Source organism: Corythoichthys intestinalis, chromosome 1 (genome assembly GCF_030265065.1).
Source record: "Corythoichthys intestinalis isolate RoL2023-P3 chromosome 1, ASM3026506v1, whole genome shotgun sequence".
In the NCBI taxonomy this organism is placed as follows: Eukaryota; Metazoa; Chordata; class Actinopteri; order Syngnathiformes; family Syngnathidae; genus Corythoichthys; species Corythoichthys intestinalis.
Window position 1 is genome coordinate 5,438,923 of NC_080395.1, and position 15,919 is coordinate 5,454,841.

Here is a 15,919-nt window from a genome sequence, read left to right on the forward strand (position 1 = left end):
ACAAAGAAAAAGTAGCTTTCATTACTTTACATAACTACGTTTTCGTGTATGTATACTTGAGTACAAATATGAAGTGGTATTTTTTACTTTTACTTCAACACATTTTATATCACATATATGTACTTTTTACTCCACTACTTTTCGAATTATCGCCTGGGTTACACGTTATTTTTGATTTTCTTTTTTTCTCATTGTGAATTGATCGTTTTCTGACTTTGGAAATATTTGAAACGAATGAAGACAAAATGATTTAATCATTCTATATCTTCTGTTGCAAGAGGTCCGATAGCAAAATTATCTTACCTAATTTTTAACATAAAATTGGTTGCTTGCCTCAGCCTTTATTGGGCAAGCTCCTAAGGATTCACTTATGTTATAGACAAGTTTCCGAGGTACTTCCGCTTTACTTCCGCACGTCTGTGAGCAACTATTGTTTTAGAACTTCTCCATCCAAAACAATAGTGGCGCTGGAGTAACATTACTCATCAAAATCCCTTAAAAAGGACAATTTGGAAATACCGCATCCATATGCCATTATCACGACAGGGGAGGACATGTTTGTAAAGGCAGATGTGGAACCAAGCTCATGTTACCACAAAGACCGGTTGTTTTTGTAGCCATGTTGCCGCTGTATTATAGAAGGTATGTTCTTCCTATCCCTGCATTTTCATGTGTCCGGTGCTCAAAAAATGCTAAAGCTAAAACCTTTGATATTGTTATTACGATGATGATTGTAATTCTGATCTTGCTTATTATTTACTACGACTACTGTATCTGCTTCTAGCCTGTTGCTAACCAGTACGTGTAGATGGAACAATTATGTCACCGCATCAATGCAGTGGATACAGGTTTTTTGTTCGTTTGTTTACAGGTGAAAAACACTGTTAAACACTGGAAGATAAGTTGATGTGCCTCACCGCAACACTTACTATGCATTGATGGACATATATCGAGACTTCGTTGTTCTACCCGTGGGCGGTCGAGAGGCGGGGGTTGGAGGCTCGCCTCGCGGCGGACCCTCTGCTCGATCCCGAGATCCAACGACGAGCTTTTTAACTTTAGATACGCTATTGGAGCTGGAATTACCAAGGACAGCGGGAGGAAGCCTGTTTGGAGTCCGTAATGTCGGGTCAAAGTTTGGCGAGGCTGTCTGATATCACATTCTTGTATGCTATTTTTCCGATCATTTAATAAATTATGATTTATTGACCTGTTCTGCACATGCACCAATTGTTTTAAAGAAAACAAGAAATGGAATCATGTTGTCCAGATTAGAGCTGAAACGAGTACTCGAGCAACTCGAGTAACTCGAGTTTCAAAACTGATCCGAGTAATTTTATTCACCTCGAGTAATCGTTTATTTTGACAGCTCTAAGCATCACGTTTTGCTCAGACTACTTTTAATGCGGGACAACGCGCTGTCACGTGCGGAGAGGAAGAAGGGAAAAAAAAAAACTTACTGCAGCTGACAGCCGCCACAGACGACGCCGACGTTGCCAAATACTAGCCCGCACGATGCTACATTGGTAACAGCTAGCGTCTGATGCGTCTCCTAAAGATCACATGTATGTTGAACTAGATGCGCAATGACAGACTCGGCCGCGTCTGGGCAGCGTTATTAAACAGCCGCCATCTTAAAGCAGTACAGCGCTAAGCGCTAATAAATAAGATTAACGTTACTGTCACTACTAGCTCACGTAAAGTTAGCCCTGCGGAGGACTAGGTTTCAATTAATTATGACCACTGTCGTTGCGTGGCTAACGTGTCTTACATACAGGCTTTAACATAACATAGCATTGTGGAGTGATGAGGGTGTAAAATAAAAACTTAATCACGCTAACTATCAATTTTAGCTCTGTAGTCATTGCTGGATAAAACACCAAGTAGCACTGGTCCCTAATGTGCCCCAGTACAGCCTGTATCATAAATTTATTTTGAACACTGCAAAAACTCAAAATTCTATCAGGACTTACAGTTTAGACTAACTTAAAACTTAACTAGAACTTAAAAATGGCTTGACACAAAGAGAAATTCAATTGAAACACGTGGGAAAAAATCCTAACTTTTAAGTGATGTGTGTTATCAAGCGTAACGGCATTTTTAGGTAATATATATATATATATATATATATTTTTTTTTAAATAAGATCTAAAAGTTTTTTGAGTGAAAGCAGTGAATTAGTCTTTTTTTTTTTATTCTAGCTACAATATACATCGAAAATAAAGACATTGATTGACTGAAAATGGTTCAAGATTAGATGAAATGTCTTGTTTTCTCATGTATATTTATAATTGCTCTTCACCTAAAAATATATTTGTTTTATCCGATTACTCGATTAATCGATAGAATTTTCAGTCGATTACTCGATTACTAAAATATTCGATAGCTGCAGCCCTAGTCCAGATGTTTTATTGCGATCAATATCTGCAAGAGAAAAATAATGAAATAGTATTTTTGTTTATACTATGTACATACCTTCTAGTATTTCCTTGTAGCAACAAAGTCCGTGTCAGCCCTTCTGCATTTGGCAAATTTAATGTAATTTGTAATTTCACCTGATTTTGGTCACTCAAGTGGCCGGCGTATCAATCTATACCTCACGTCAATAGAGGCTGACAGGTTGTCATAATTTTGTCCATGAACAATAAACCAAAAGATAAGAAAAATCATACAATCTTATCTACGTCACCCTGAATCCGTGTTTTTTTTTTTTTGAGATTCCGTGGTTTCCTCTGGCTTGATTTTGCAGTTTTACCTTCGTCAACACACTGCTAACTGAAAGCGCAACTCATGAGGTTTTTTCTAAACCGGAAGTTTGAAGCAGTAATTTTCCAAGATAGCGGCGCCCATATTTCGCCCAGGAAACTTGTCTATATACTGTATGTACTAATACCTGCTTAACTAGCAAAACTAAAGTGTAGTTTGTTATGTGTATATTAAAAATGAATTGTTGGTGGCTTTAAAATATGTAAGCGTTATATTTTTACTGTAGTTCTGCAGCTGTAATCATATGCTTACTGATATTATTTTAGTATATTTTATCCTTACATTTCTACTTTGACTATTCTGAGAACTGTAGATTACTGAAAAGTTTCCAAAATAATGCCCTGAAGTACAAATGTAATTAACTTCATCATTAGACTGGCATATAACCCTCAAACTTGATATTACATTGTACCCTTCTAAAGTATACGCTCAGAGAATGTAAGCCTGAACTAACTTTGAGCATACATTTTGAAGCGTCAAAAAGTAAATGTAAAAAGTCAATTTAAAAAAAAGTATGTTTTAAAAATTACACACAATTTCTATTTTAAGTGTATTTTAGTGTAATTATATCTATATGAATCCGTAAAATTGTTTTATTTACATGAATTAAAGCAATAGCAGACCCTGAAGACCTTGACCCTAAAGTCTATTGTTTTACTATCGCAGTCCATTACGACTCATAACGAAACTAGCATGTTTAGATGACTTGGTATCTGGTGAGATACTGAATCAACTACCTTACCAATGGTACAATTGATCGACTAGCAAAAGCTGACCAACATCTGACTAATCGAACTAAACTAAGATCGCATGAAATAATAGCTTAACAACCAACCCAGGAAGTGACCGACTGACAGAAGAAGTTACTTACGCGAGTTTCTCGTCTCGTCCTTGTCATCGTCTCTTCACCGTGTGCGTTCTTTGCAAAAAAGAAAAAAACGCTGCGTCCTCGAATGACCCTGCATTGTTAGGACACACCCACACCACTGTGCGCATGTTTGCGTACACATGCATGCATAGGAAGTAAAAGCTCAGGGGCGTCGAGTATATTTTTACCGTCTGAATTTATTATATTTTGAGACATGATTTATAATGTTGCCCTCGGTATGATCCAGCGAAACCAAGACATCGAAAATCTGGGTACAATGATGAGATTTCTTTATTACAAACTGCAGTTGGAGGAAACAGTGACAGAGTGTAGAGTCGCTATGATAGCGTTTCCCCCGAGAGGAGTGGATTTCCTGTTTTTTTTACAGTTCTTTCCTTTGAAGAGAAGTCAAACAATGGAGCACATGACCTTACATGGGTATTCTGAGCTAGTGGCATTTCTGGGACTTTTCTGAAACAGGGGCCACATGTCACCCTCTGGCTGCCAGTGGCGTTCCTGAAACCACACTTCAAAAAGCACTAGAAAATGGTTTGAGAGAAAGGACTGGAGACTTCTAAAGTGGCCAGCAATGACTCCAGACCTGAATCCCATAGAACACCCGTGAAGAGATCTGAAAATGGCAGTTTGGAGAAGGCACCCTTCAAATCTCAGAGACATGGAGCAGTTGGCTCCAAAAATCTAAAATTCCAGCAGAGCATTGTGAGAATCTCATTGATGGATACCGAAAGCGGTTGTTCACAGTTATTTTGCCTAAAGGTTGTGCTACCAAGTATTAGGCTGAGGGTTCCAATACTTTTGTCCGGCCCATTTTGAAATGTGGCCAAATAGGGGGTCTCAGAGCAGAACTTCAAGTCACCAGAGCAGTGTTGTTTTTGGCAGCCATTTTAATTTTAGTCTTAGTTTTCGTCTTTTGGACGATAATACTGATTAGTCTTAGTCATAATTTAGTCATTTCAAAATGTGTTTGTCTTCGTCAAGTTTTTGTTGACGAAAACTCATACTAATTTCATCTAGTTTTAGTCGACGTTAACTCAATATTTTCGTATGTAAAATTCAAAAGTTTCACTCCAAAAATAAGGAAGATAAGATTTACAATGAACAATGACAGACGAGCACATATTGTAGGATCTACAAATCTGTCACGTGATCATACACACTCAGCAGAAAAACATTAGGCTACATTATTTTCAATTAGTTATACCCACCTGGACGCCACAACCTGTATGTAAAAAAGTTGTCCGAGAGTTGGGGGGTATTAATGCTGTATATAATCATCGTCTTGGCTTTCTCTACTTTCTAATCATTACTCTCCTACTCACCTTTTATTCCTCTGCTCTGACTGCTGGAGTGCAATATAGGTAGTGGAGTGATTATTATTAGTGTATAATTATGACTATCCACTGATGATAATCATACGTGAATGAGCTCAGCTCCTGTACTAATCTGCGTAAAGTGAGAAACAAAGCTGATTCTCCCGAAGGAAGTCACCCCAAAGATAGTGGTAACAAGAGTGCACACTTAACTCTACTAGCATTTTAGACTAACTAGCGAGCAGCAGCAGCTAAGTATCAGCGTTATTTTACAGCTGGGATGTGACTTTTGATCGGAAAACACCAAAGGTAAAAGACGTGCGCAGAGATCAACTGCGGAAAAAATAAAAAGGTAGTACCTACTGCTAGTTAGGTCACAGGAAAATGCGAACTGGATTTTCAGAGATGTGGGCGTTCTTTATTTGAACAAGTGGATTGGACAGCGAAGCACTGAAGGGGCTCTACTGTTATCAGTAACGCCTTAGTAAGTAACGCGTTACTGATTACTTTTTTTCAGTAACGAGTAATCAAACGCGTTCATTTTTCTAAACCAGTAATCTGATTCAAGTTAGTTTCCTTAGTGTCTGTGCGTTACTATTTTGTTATTGCCGCACAATGCATGTAGAATGAAGAAAATTGTAGTCATGTCTAAAAAGCATTTTGAATAGAAAATGCTCCAAACGTCCCCGGTATGTGCTTCCATGGTAACCGCTCTAACGGCTTCCTGTTTTGGTCTCGAGTCGCACGCGCTAATTGTTTTGGGAGTCGGGACTGAGAAAGGCGCGGGCAGTGTTGTGCGTGAACGCGTTCAATGAACGATCGTTCATGAACACGTTCATATTTTGGGCGAACGTGAATTGAACTCATCATATTTCCGTCTCATGAACGTTACTGTGAACGCGCTCATTCTAGCGGTTGTGAGCGGTGCTCATAACTTCGTTCATTAGTTCATCACATTTAGAGCCTTACCGACAAAACTGCATATAAAGCCATAGGCTAAAAACACAGAATAAAAAAATGAACCTTAATAGCGAAAAAATTATCCAACCTGGCAACCCAAGCAGCCTGTCACGGCCGTATTGTTTAAGCAAATACGTCATCACAACAACGGCATCATGGACACAGAAGCTGGCAGCTCTCGAAACCCGGCCCGCTCAGAGCAACTTCCTACACAGTACCAGCATTTAAAAGAGATTTACGAAAAAGTCAGTACCGACCCGGATGGCAAAAACATAACGTTTACTTGTAAACTTTGTCCACCTGGATTGAAGAAGACCGTCCGTACGTCGGTAACGTCTTTAGCCAACCTTAAAAGGCTCATCGAAATAAAGCATGCGACAAGCCTTGCTAGGTATCTGCGACTGCGAGCATGTGCGATTAAGAAAGAGACGGCAACGGTTGGCCAGAGCAGTACCTCTGCCACCCAAATACCGCTAGCAGCATACCAGAGTGGCCCCGTTTTCTGTCTCTCCCAGCCACAGCTAGACAATCTAGTTCTGCAGTATATTGTGGGAGACCTACAGCCTTTGAGTAAAGTGGAAAGGCCAGCTTTCATAAACCAAATTAAAGGGTTGCAGCCATCCCGAAGGTGCCGACCAGAAAAAAAGTCCAGATACTGCTAAACAGGAAATTTAAAGAAAACATATGTGTAGTGTAATAGTGTAAACCCTGGTTGGACAAGGATTTGAAATTGAATATGAAGATGAATCTAACACATAGTTTCAGTGTTTAAAAGGATACATGAATTACTGTCTGTGGTTCTATATGGACACTGCCAATAATAGCTTGCAACAATTTTTGGCGAACAAAAAGAACTGAACTACAAAAGTTCATTTTTTGGAACCATGAACTTTAGTTCAAAATTTTGAATTATGAACTATGAAGTGAACAGTTCATTTTAAAATTTGTGAACTGCAATTTGAACTAGTTCATGTAGAAAATGAACTTTCCCAACACTGGGCGCGGGCCAGGCTGCCAGTGCGGCTGCACATTTGCGCCGTGTGTTGAGATGTGCGAGGGAATGTTGATCTGTGTACATCCACGAATGAATGTGAGTATTTTTCCTTCATTCTCGAGGGTATCAGCGATAGTTTGGACCCCCTTAATGCGCGGCCGTTCCGTAGCTTTCGTTGCAACGACTGGCAGTCATCGCACCAAGTTGGCAAGCATTGTTTGCATGATATTCATGTTGCACATTTATGCCGTGAGGTGACGTGTTTGTTTTGCATCTTTGGGATTTGTTGTCAGTCCGATTGAGTGTAAAGTGCTCAGTTGCCGCCATGTTTTGTGTCCACATTGACTGCGTGTGTTTACGGCCTACTTCCGGGTTGTGCACGCGCATCCGCTCCCGCCCCCATCTTTGTGTTTATTGGACTGTGCAATTCATATGTGTGTAGTTGATTATTTTGCAGTCAGTTTGCATTGTTTTACATTGGCACTGATATGCTGATAACCCTAAACCCGAAATTCTTAGATAAGGCTTAATCTTCCAGTTGGCGTCGGTTGAATTAGTCGGTGGAGTTGATTTCAACAAATCCATGCAGTTGGTCAGTAATTTGTTAGTTTCAGGGCTCCGGAGTGGCTAAACTAGCGCAAATCAATGGTGGTGAAATCAACTCCATCGATTAATTAAACCTCCGCAAACTCAAAGATTAAGCCTTACGTCAAAAAAATCTGATCTCCCACTTTAAATTCACATATCGGTAAATCAGTTCCATGCGATGACATTATTTTGTTCGGCCGGCCGTGGCGCAGTTGCTAGCTGGAGTTGTCCTTGGACCGAAGGGTCAGTGGTTGGATTCCCGGCTACGACTGCCCACTGTCAAAGTGCCCTTGGTTACTTTGTTACTTTGATGCTGAAGTAATTACTAAAATAACTAGATTACTTTTTTGAGGCATAATCAGTAATTCAATTCAATTCAATTTTATTTGTATAGCCCTGGATCACAACAACGTTGTCTCAAAGGCTTTTGCAGAGGCAATATGATACACAATCAGAAACAGTAAATGAGGCAACAAAGATGAATAAATAAAGTTCAAGTCCTGGGTATCCCCCATCCTTAGACCCTCCATGTCGGCAAGGAAAACCTACGCCCTTGATATCCTGTAGCGAGCTGTCAAACCGAAAGCGCTCACTGAGGCAATCAAGTGGTACAGCGGGGCTTCGGACGTCATCGTTTTAGGAACCTCCCCTAAATAAAGCAAGCACTTCGCAGAAACTTCCCTTCATGACTTGACACGCACTTCGAAGGCTCGGCGCAGCTCCTTACAGCATTACTAATGAAGGATTAAAGTGTGTATGACAGGAGAAAAAAAAAGTCTTAAATAAGATTATTATATGAATTAGAATCATATTTTGAGACGATTCGACCATATACAACAATTTAGCAAAGCGCAGATGACGAGAAATTAGTCTTTTAATCTGCCGGTTAGCCATGCCTACCGTTATAGGGCTCTAGCGTCTCCAACTGGTGGATGACGTCAGCGGAGTCACGATTTCATCTGCTTTAGTATGCAGCCCATTGAGGGGGAATTATCCACAACAAGGAAAACGCGATGAAGAGAGCCACAAAATGTCATTGTTTCAGTCTCTCTACTTCAATATTTTTACAGGATATTCTTTTTACCCAAGTATTTTTCCCCAATTGTTAAATACATGGCATGGTCATGACAAATAACAGTCTTGTGCGAAATGGAATATGAAATAATAAAAATGCCCTTATTCAGGACGACATGGCAAAATTACTCCATAATGGTCAAAACTGTCGACTTCACCTTTACTGTCGCACCTCCCGAACGATATTTTATGACAACTAAATCGGGCTTATGTCATTTCCCTTCCCCGGCTTCGGAGAATGTAAACAAGGCAAGAGGTGTGACAGCTAGCCGACATGCTAACCCGAACCGAGTGATGTTTCAAAGTCTTCGAAGCGGAAAATCACACATAACTAATCTGGATTATTTGACATGACGACTGGGTTGTCGACTGTCTTCGTGGATCGGCAAACCGCCCGTCGGAGAGCAATTTACAGTTCGTTCCCCGGAGGAGGGTGGCTGCAGTTGTGCAGCTAACGTGCTGGTAATGTGCATGAGGTGAGCTTTTTACATGCCTATCAATGATCAAACGTAAGTAGTCCTTTATTTAAATAAAGTTTGTGGTGTTTACTTTGTAATCGCTGTATTCGTATTTGACATAATACAAAACAAGACGTTTACTCACTTCCTCGTAAGTCCAATGGTCCCACAGTAGTAGGGCTTGTTTTGGCCAACTCCAAAAAGGCGCACACGCCTCTCCCTCATACAGCAAGATTTTTCTGCAGCCGTTCAACTGGCGCAGACCTGTTAAGTTTCACGATTTGGTCGGGAGACTCCCGATTTTGACCCCAATGCTCACGCCTCACAATTAGAAAGCCAAATCTCCCGATTTTCCAAAAATGTCAATTTTTTTTTTTTTTTAAACGTTTTTGTTTGTCACCGTTTTGTAACGATACCATTCGGCCCGATTCGGAAAGTGACCAACAACGAATAGCCTGGCCGTCTCCGACTTCCCTGCCCTCCCTGCCCTTCAGAGCTGGAATAGCCCAACCAAACATCTGACAGGGAGGGAAGAGACGAAGCACCTCCGACTTCCCAAGATGCTGGCACTAATAAACCGGCTTTTAGACTGATTCAAGTCTTTATTTTGGAAGGAAGAGATGGAGCTGACCCTGGTCGGCCTCCAGTATTCGGGAAAAACGACGTTCGTCAACGTAATTGCCGTAAGTCTTACCTGCCAGCGATAGCTAACTAGCCTAATGCTAATAGCATTCATTCATTCATTCATTTTCCATGCCGCTTATTCCTCACGAGGGTCGCGGAGGTGCTGGAGCCTATCCCAGCTAACTCGGGGCAGTAGGCATAATGCTAATAGCATTAGAGCTAATGATGGGAGAACGATGACGAGGAAGAAGTCGCTGCTTTACTCTGTGTTTTCGTGGATCAAACATCATGGAATATTAAACCACTGCGGTCCTACCCCCACAATATATGAATTTAAGTGAGAAAGCGTATCGTTACTTACTTGAAGTTTAATCATTTAGATTCGCTATTATGCTAAAGCTAAAGTGTATACTATACACTTTATTACATTATATCATTATTACTGTGCTGAAACAAAAAATATAAAGTTTCAATTCTAGGTTACAATTCAATTAAAAAACTGCCATGACAAAGATACTTTTAAAAACAAATATGATTAATTTTCTAAATGATGTAATTAATGTTGCTGATTTAGTCTGACGAAACCCTAATTGGAGTGATGGTTGATGAGATGAAGAGGCTGCTGAGGAAGCTGATGTCCAAATTTGTGCAAATGGATGTGATCAGGAAAGCTGAGGATATCCTAGATGTTGATTACAGGAACAAGGAGAAGTGGCATGACACAGGCAACATAGCAGTATCACATCTCTGATGCCGCCACAAAGAGGTTCTTTGACAGTGTAGTTAATTTTTACACAAGTGTTGTGATCAAAATGAACTTGAAAAAAAATGGTTGCATTTTGTCTTAGCGATTGTCGCGCGCGTCATCGGGGTTGGCAAACAGAAATCCCCCTATTTGCAATTTCTACAACTTAACAGGTATGCTGGCATGGTGCGAAAAAAAAACGTATTAATCCGCAAAATCAGCTGAATCTTTAGTCCTCATACACAACAGTACGGCTGTTTGGTGAAGAGGACGCCTTCACCCGTACATGTCACAGCGCCCTCCTCCTCAATGCAAGACCGAAGCCGGAAGTCACTCATTTTCATGGTGCGGGATTCAAAAAACTAAATAAATATAGCGATCGCTTCCACACACATCCAAGCGGTCCATATCATTCAGGAGCATAAAATATTATGAAATAAACATGCTTTTACGTGTCACAGGCACCTCAAGTTAATAATAACAGATTACATGATTAATGATTTAAACTAATATTCCGGCAACTACATAGTGAATATGTCAGCATTTAACTTTTTTTTTTTTTTTTTTTTTTTAAATAAAACACCACCAAATTATTTAGGGGGGCCGAAGAATATTTTAGGGGGGCTGAAGCCAACCTCAAACACCCCTAACGACGCCACTGGTTGAGACCAAACCTACGCCCTTGATATCCTGTAGCGGGCTGACAAATCGAAAGCGCTGACTGAGGCAATCACGTGGTACAGCTGGGCAGAGAGGCTTCGGGCGTCATCGTTTTCGGAACCTCCCCTAAATGAAGCAAGCACTTCGCGGAAACTTCCCCTCATGACTTGACACGCACTTCCAAGGCTCGGCGGCGTCGGCGCACTTCCTTACAGCATTACTAATGAAGGATTAAGGCAAGCAGACAAGAACTGGTACTATCCGTGTTGGATAAATTCGACTCCCTTCCCCTCCCTTGAACGCAACACACACAAGGTGCGGCGTGCCGTCGACTAGTTGAGATAGTCTTCACTCACACGCTCTGGAAGAAACGTCGCGACAAGGCTGACAGGGTAAGTTTTCTCTTTCAGGCGCGAGTCGCTAGTTCCAAAGTTTGCCCACAGGTTGCTCCTTTGGTCAGGTAGCCTTTTGTCATGCGTGATTACGATCATGTGCTTGAATATTCCTTTCCTTTTCGACTTTTTTTTTTTTTTTTTTATTATGAGAGAAACGGTTTCGTTAGCAGTTACACAACTTCCTGTTGTCTTCAGAAGGTTGACTCACGCCACTGGCGCTGCCCCGTGCATTTCCTTGTTAGCAGTTTATTTTTTGAATAAAATACTTGGTTGAACACAAGGGCGCAGGTTTGGTTTCAGCGTTGGTAGGGACGATATAACAGCATAATTTAGATGTACACTTTTCGCTGGGAACGGGACATAATAAGACCAAACAGACCGTGTGAAAGGCGGTCAGGGCTCCATTTCTCACCAATAAGAACCTAATTAATTGATAAGCTAAATGATAAATGCAAAAATAAATCTGTATTGATTTATACTAATTTTCACACGGTAAATTTATAGTATAACGTGTTAATCTGATGTTTCTTAAATCTAGTCGAATCATTTTCTGTTTTTGAGTTTTAAAGGCTAGTTAGCAGATGAATGTGTCAGATTGTTCCACTTACGTTTAGTAAATATTACCATTTGTTCTCATTAACTCCAAAAAACCTAGTTTTCACTCAAATCAAGATTTTTTTTTTAATGTTTTGAACAATACCTATTCTTGAATTAACAACGTTTCTCACAAACTAGGTTGTTTTTGTTGTTTTTTTAATCTAGAAGCTTTTTGCCTAAAATAAGTCTGTTGAGCTTATTTTCAGCTAGCTATTTTTCCTTATTTCAAGAATTCGAGTAAAATTGAAGCTCTGGCAGATAATTTCACTTATTCCTAGTAGATTGACACTGATTCAAACCTTTTCTAAAACGACTTTATTCTATTTTATCAGCAAATTGATATTGCAATATTTGAACACAAATTTGTGTATTAACATTCAAAGAAACACAAAATTGTTAATCATGTTTTAACTATCCAGGAATGCAAAACATAAACATTTGTTTTAATACCACTCAAAATTGTCCGTCTAAATAAATAAAATATAACAAAATAACTTTTTAGTCCGGGAATAACAAAAATAAATAAAAATGGAGGCTTCCTTCAGGAAAAACACGACTCCTTTTGTCCACAAGCGCAGCCAAATTCAACAAAAAAAAAGCAAGCAAGCTCATTTGGGCTGCTTTAAGACCATGTAAGCAAAGTAAAAATGAAAACTGGGAAGAAGGTGGTAAACCTTGGTCCACTACATTCCTTACAGCTGAGCAGAGGTTCACTACATTTCTCAGTTTAATTGTTAACATAGTAAAATACACATACAGGAGAACACTGCTTCTCCCTACTCAGGTTGGAAAGTTCACACAGTTTAATGTAATGTTAATGCTAAACTGTGATGCAGGTCGCACTTTAATTAGCAAAATTAGTGCTGCCTTTCCCAACTTTTCACTTTTGACATTACTTACAGTAACTGCTGGCCGGAAAAAAAAGCTTCTAATATCCCTCCTCTTCGAAGCAGGCGGAGAAGGCATGTCACGTAATTCTGTACTGTGAGAGAGAGTGCATAAGGATGGAGTGAAGTCATCAGCCAATAAAACATGTGTTTGAGGAAAAAACCTGGACTGGCTCATTCAGAAAGTGAAAAAGGGGTAAATGTAATTCTGAAAGAGATGAAAATAATTCACTTAATAATGGTAGGGTCAATTCTACCGTGCAACATATGGGATGACAATCTAAATGACCTATATAACTGAACACATTATTATATAACTGAACACATTATATTATGCAAATAAGGTTGCTTCAAAGTTGGTGGGGACAATTTGAGCATCCTGAAAAGTTGCTAGTGTTTTGTCCCTATGCAAACCTATGCCCTTGGTTGAACATACAAAGTATGCACACGAGTCATTGGACAGTTTGAAAAAGTAGCAGACGACTCGTGGGCTGCCATTGACGTCACTAGTTGACCAATTAATTTTGACTGGGAGGTAGGGATAGGCGATATCACACTTTACAGAGATCATAGTTCTTGTCATTTTTTGCAGTCAAATTATTTTTACACAGGCTAATCACTGGACAAATAGTGGCCACACATGTATTTTGTGCATATAATGTGCAATACATAATAAAACTAAAGTCAAATGAATCTATACTTACACTACATATATATAAATGGAACTGTGTGAGTGTGTATGAGTGTGTGTGGGTGTTTGCATCAAGGGCCTAAGTTTGGTCTCAACGTTGGTAGGGACGATATAACAGCTTAACCTGCATGTACACATTTGCTGGGGACGGGACATTAATAAGACCAAACAGATTGGGTCGACGGGGGAAAGGGCTACATTTCTCATGAAGATGAACCAAATAAATTGATAGGCTAAATGATCAAAAGAAAATTAATCTGTATTGACTCATACTAACGTTCATATGTGTTGGTTCAGGTGATGCAGTGTTCCATTAAAACCTTTGTTTTCAAAATTACTATAGAAACATTATGAAAATTTCCAAAAATGATTTTATTAGCAAATTTAAATTGCAATATTTGAACATAACTGACATTATAATAACATAAATGATAAATACAAACTTGCTCATTATCTCGAACCATCCTGGAATGCAAAAAAATATATAAACATTTGTCTTTGACTGTCTAAATAAATGAATCAGGGTCAGGGTATAACACAAATAAAATGAATAAAATATACAAATACATTTTAAATGGATGCAAGTCATCAGCCAATCAAAGGTGCGTTTGAGGAGGGGAAATGGACTGGTACATCCAGCAATTAAAAAGGGGCAAATGTTAGTCCGAACATAATGAAAATAATTCACTTAACAATGGTAGGGTAAATCCTAACATTACAAAATATGGGAAGACAATCTATATAACTTATAACTGAACTGAATATACTCTAAATAAGGTTGCTTAAAAATTGGTGGGGACAATTTGAGCATTCTGAAAAGTTGCTAGTGTTATGTCCCTACCGTTCCTATCCAAACCTACGCCTTTGGTTCGCATGTTTTTTGCCTATGCAGATTTTGACAAAATTTGACACAGTTCTCCTTTTTTGTGTCTGGGAGTGTTCTTAGATGGGTTTGACGGTTTCGCGGATGAAGAAAGATGATTGGATTATTCTTGCAACGACGACACATTTCTTTTGTCCATTAATCTGTGTCCTGTGTTTTCAGACAATAATCAACCCAAACTGGCTAACGAGTATCCGTGCCTTGGACCTGTTAGTTTCCCAAGCAAGTGTACACCGTTAGTCTCCCAAGAAGGCGGTACAATTCAGAAGATTCCATTTGTATCGAAGCAAAAAATGAATCTGTATCGGACACAAACACACCGGATAGGCTTTCCATACAGGTAGGTTGCTGGAATTATTAGCGTTACTTCGCTTCCATTCCCACCTCATCTAGAAATGTTAATTGCATTTGTGCCGTTCGAAATATGTATACATTTAGCAAGACAACATATTGCCTTGTTGAAATTATTCATCATCTTCATACCTTTTGAAAATGGAATGTTTTTTTTTCCCTAGTAGATCCTGGTGGTCCATATAAACTCGATGGAGTTTCACAGAGGGATACAAACCCTGAAGAGGGTATGACATCATGTGAATTACACCCGTTCTTATGTATGTGACTTCCCATCATGTCTGGTTGAAAAAATGAAGAGGAGTTATCCTTCTGGAGGTGAAACTGCAACGGAAGAAAAAAGAGATAGTGGTAGGTGAATTGTTGTCTACTGTAATCGATTGATTGTGTCCTTATTACGGTAAACACAGGTACTACCTAACTTCCGTGAATCCTATGCTGGCCCTATCAGTCACTTGACATCTGTAAAAGCGCCGTAAAAGGTCAATTATTTTACATACTTTATGTATACAGGATGTGTCTTGAAATGTTTATTGTATTTTCATTGAAATTTATTTTTTGTATGGCAAGATCAATTATGGCAGGGCTCTCTAAACCGGTCCTCAAGGGCCGCTGTGGGGCCTGGGATTTTGTTTCAACCGATCGAGTACCGACAGTTTAACCGATGAAGTTTCTGCTAAAACAAGCAGCACCTGACTGCAATCAACTGATTACACTTGTAAAACACCAGATTGGTGCATAGGTGTTGTCTTGTTTTGTTGGAATGAAATCCTGCGGCCCTATGTGGAATAGTTTGGAGACCACTGAATTATGGCATTAACAATGAAGTCCTTTTATAGACAGAGATATATTATAATCAATTGGACACGTAAAACTTGCTTTGAAAAATAAATTCTTACATTTGTTTATTCAGGTTGATCATAGAGCTAGTACAGAAAATGAATCCAACCCCAGTTCAGCCTTGCAGTACTTTGAGCGCCCCAGGTCAGACAGTAACAGTCTAGACACATTTTCTTAATTTTTCTCTCAAAGTGCCCGAAATTGATG

At 39.4% G+C, this 15,919-nt stretch overlaps 2 protein-coding genes across 11 annotated transcripts in view; one reads left to right on the plus strand and one right to left on the minus strand.

Annotated features, from left to right (window-relative positions):
- The window catches only part of LOC130907807 (NACHT, LRR and PYD domains-containing protein 12-like), a 48,732-nt gene that overhangs the window by 24,168 nt on the left and 8,645 nt on the right, over positions 1-15,919 (minus strand). The window contains exons 3-5 of one of the 6 annotated variants that reach the window (XM_057823387.1): positions 15,290-15,334; positions 1,461-15,196; positions 930-1,106 (exon numbers count right to left, since the gene is read on the minus strand). The exons of 2 other annotated variants lie outside the window; for them this stretch is intronic. The gene's annotated coding sequence lies outside the window, so the exon portion shown is untranslated. Of the gene's footprint in view, positions 1-929; positions 15,197-15,289; positions 15,335-15,919 lie in introns of all 6 variants that reach the window. 3 more of the 6 variants (XM_057823471.1, XM_057823310.1, XM_057823542.1) reach the window with 3 other exon arrangements.
- The window catches only part of LOC130907310 (NACHT, LRR and PYD domains-containing protein 3-like), a 32,876-nt gene continuing 28,134 nt past the window's right edge, over positions 11,178-15,919 (plus strand). For 2 of the 5 annotated variants that reach the window (XM_057822273.1, XM_057822509.1), the window contains exons 1-3: positions 11,179-11,460; positions 14,684-14,861; positions 15,037-15,223. The gene's annotated coding sequence lies outside the window, so the exon portion shown is untranslated. Of the gene's footprint in view, positions 11,461-14,683; positions 15,224-15,919 lie in introns of all 5 variants that reach the window. The other 3 variants (XM_057822361.1, XM_057822599.1, XM_057822433.1) reach the window with 3 other exon arrangements.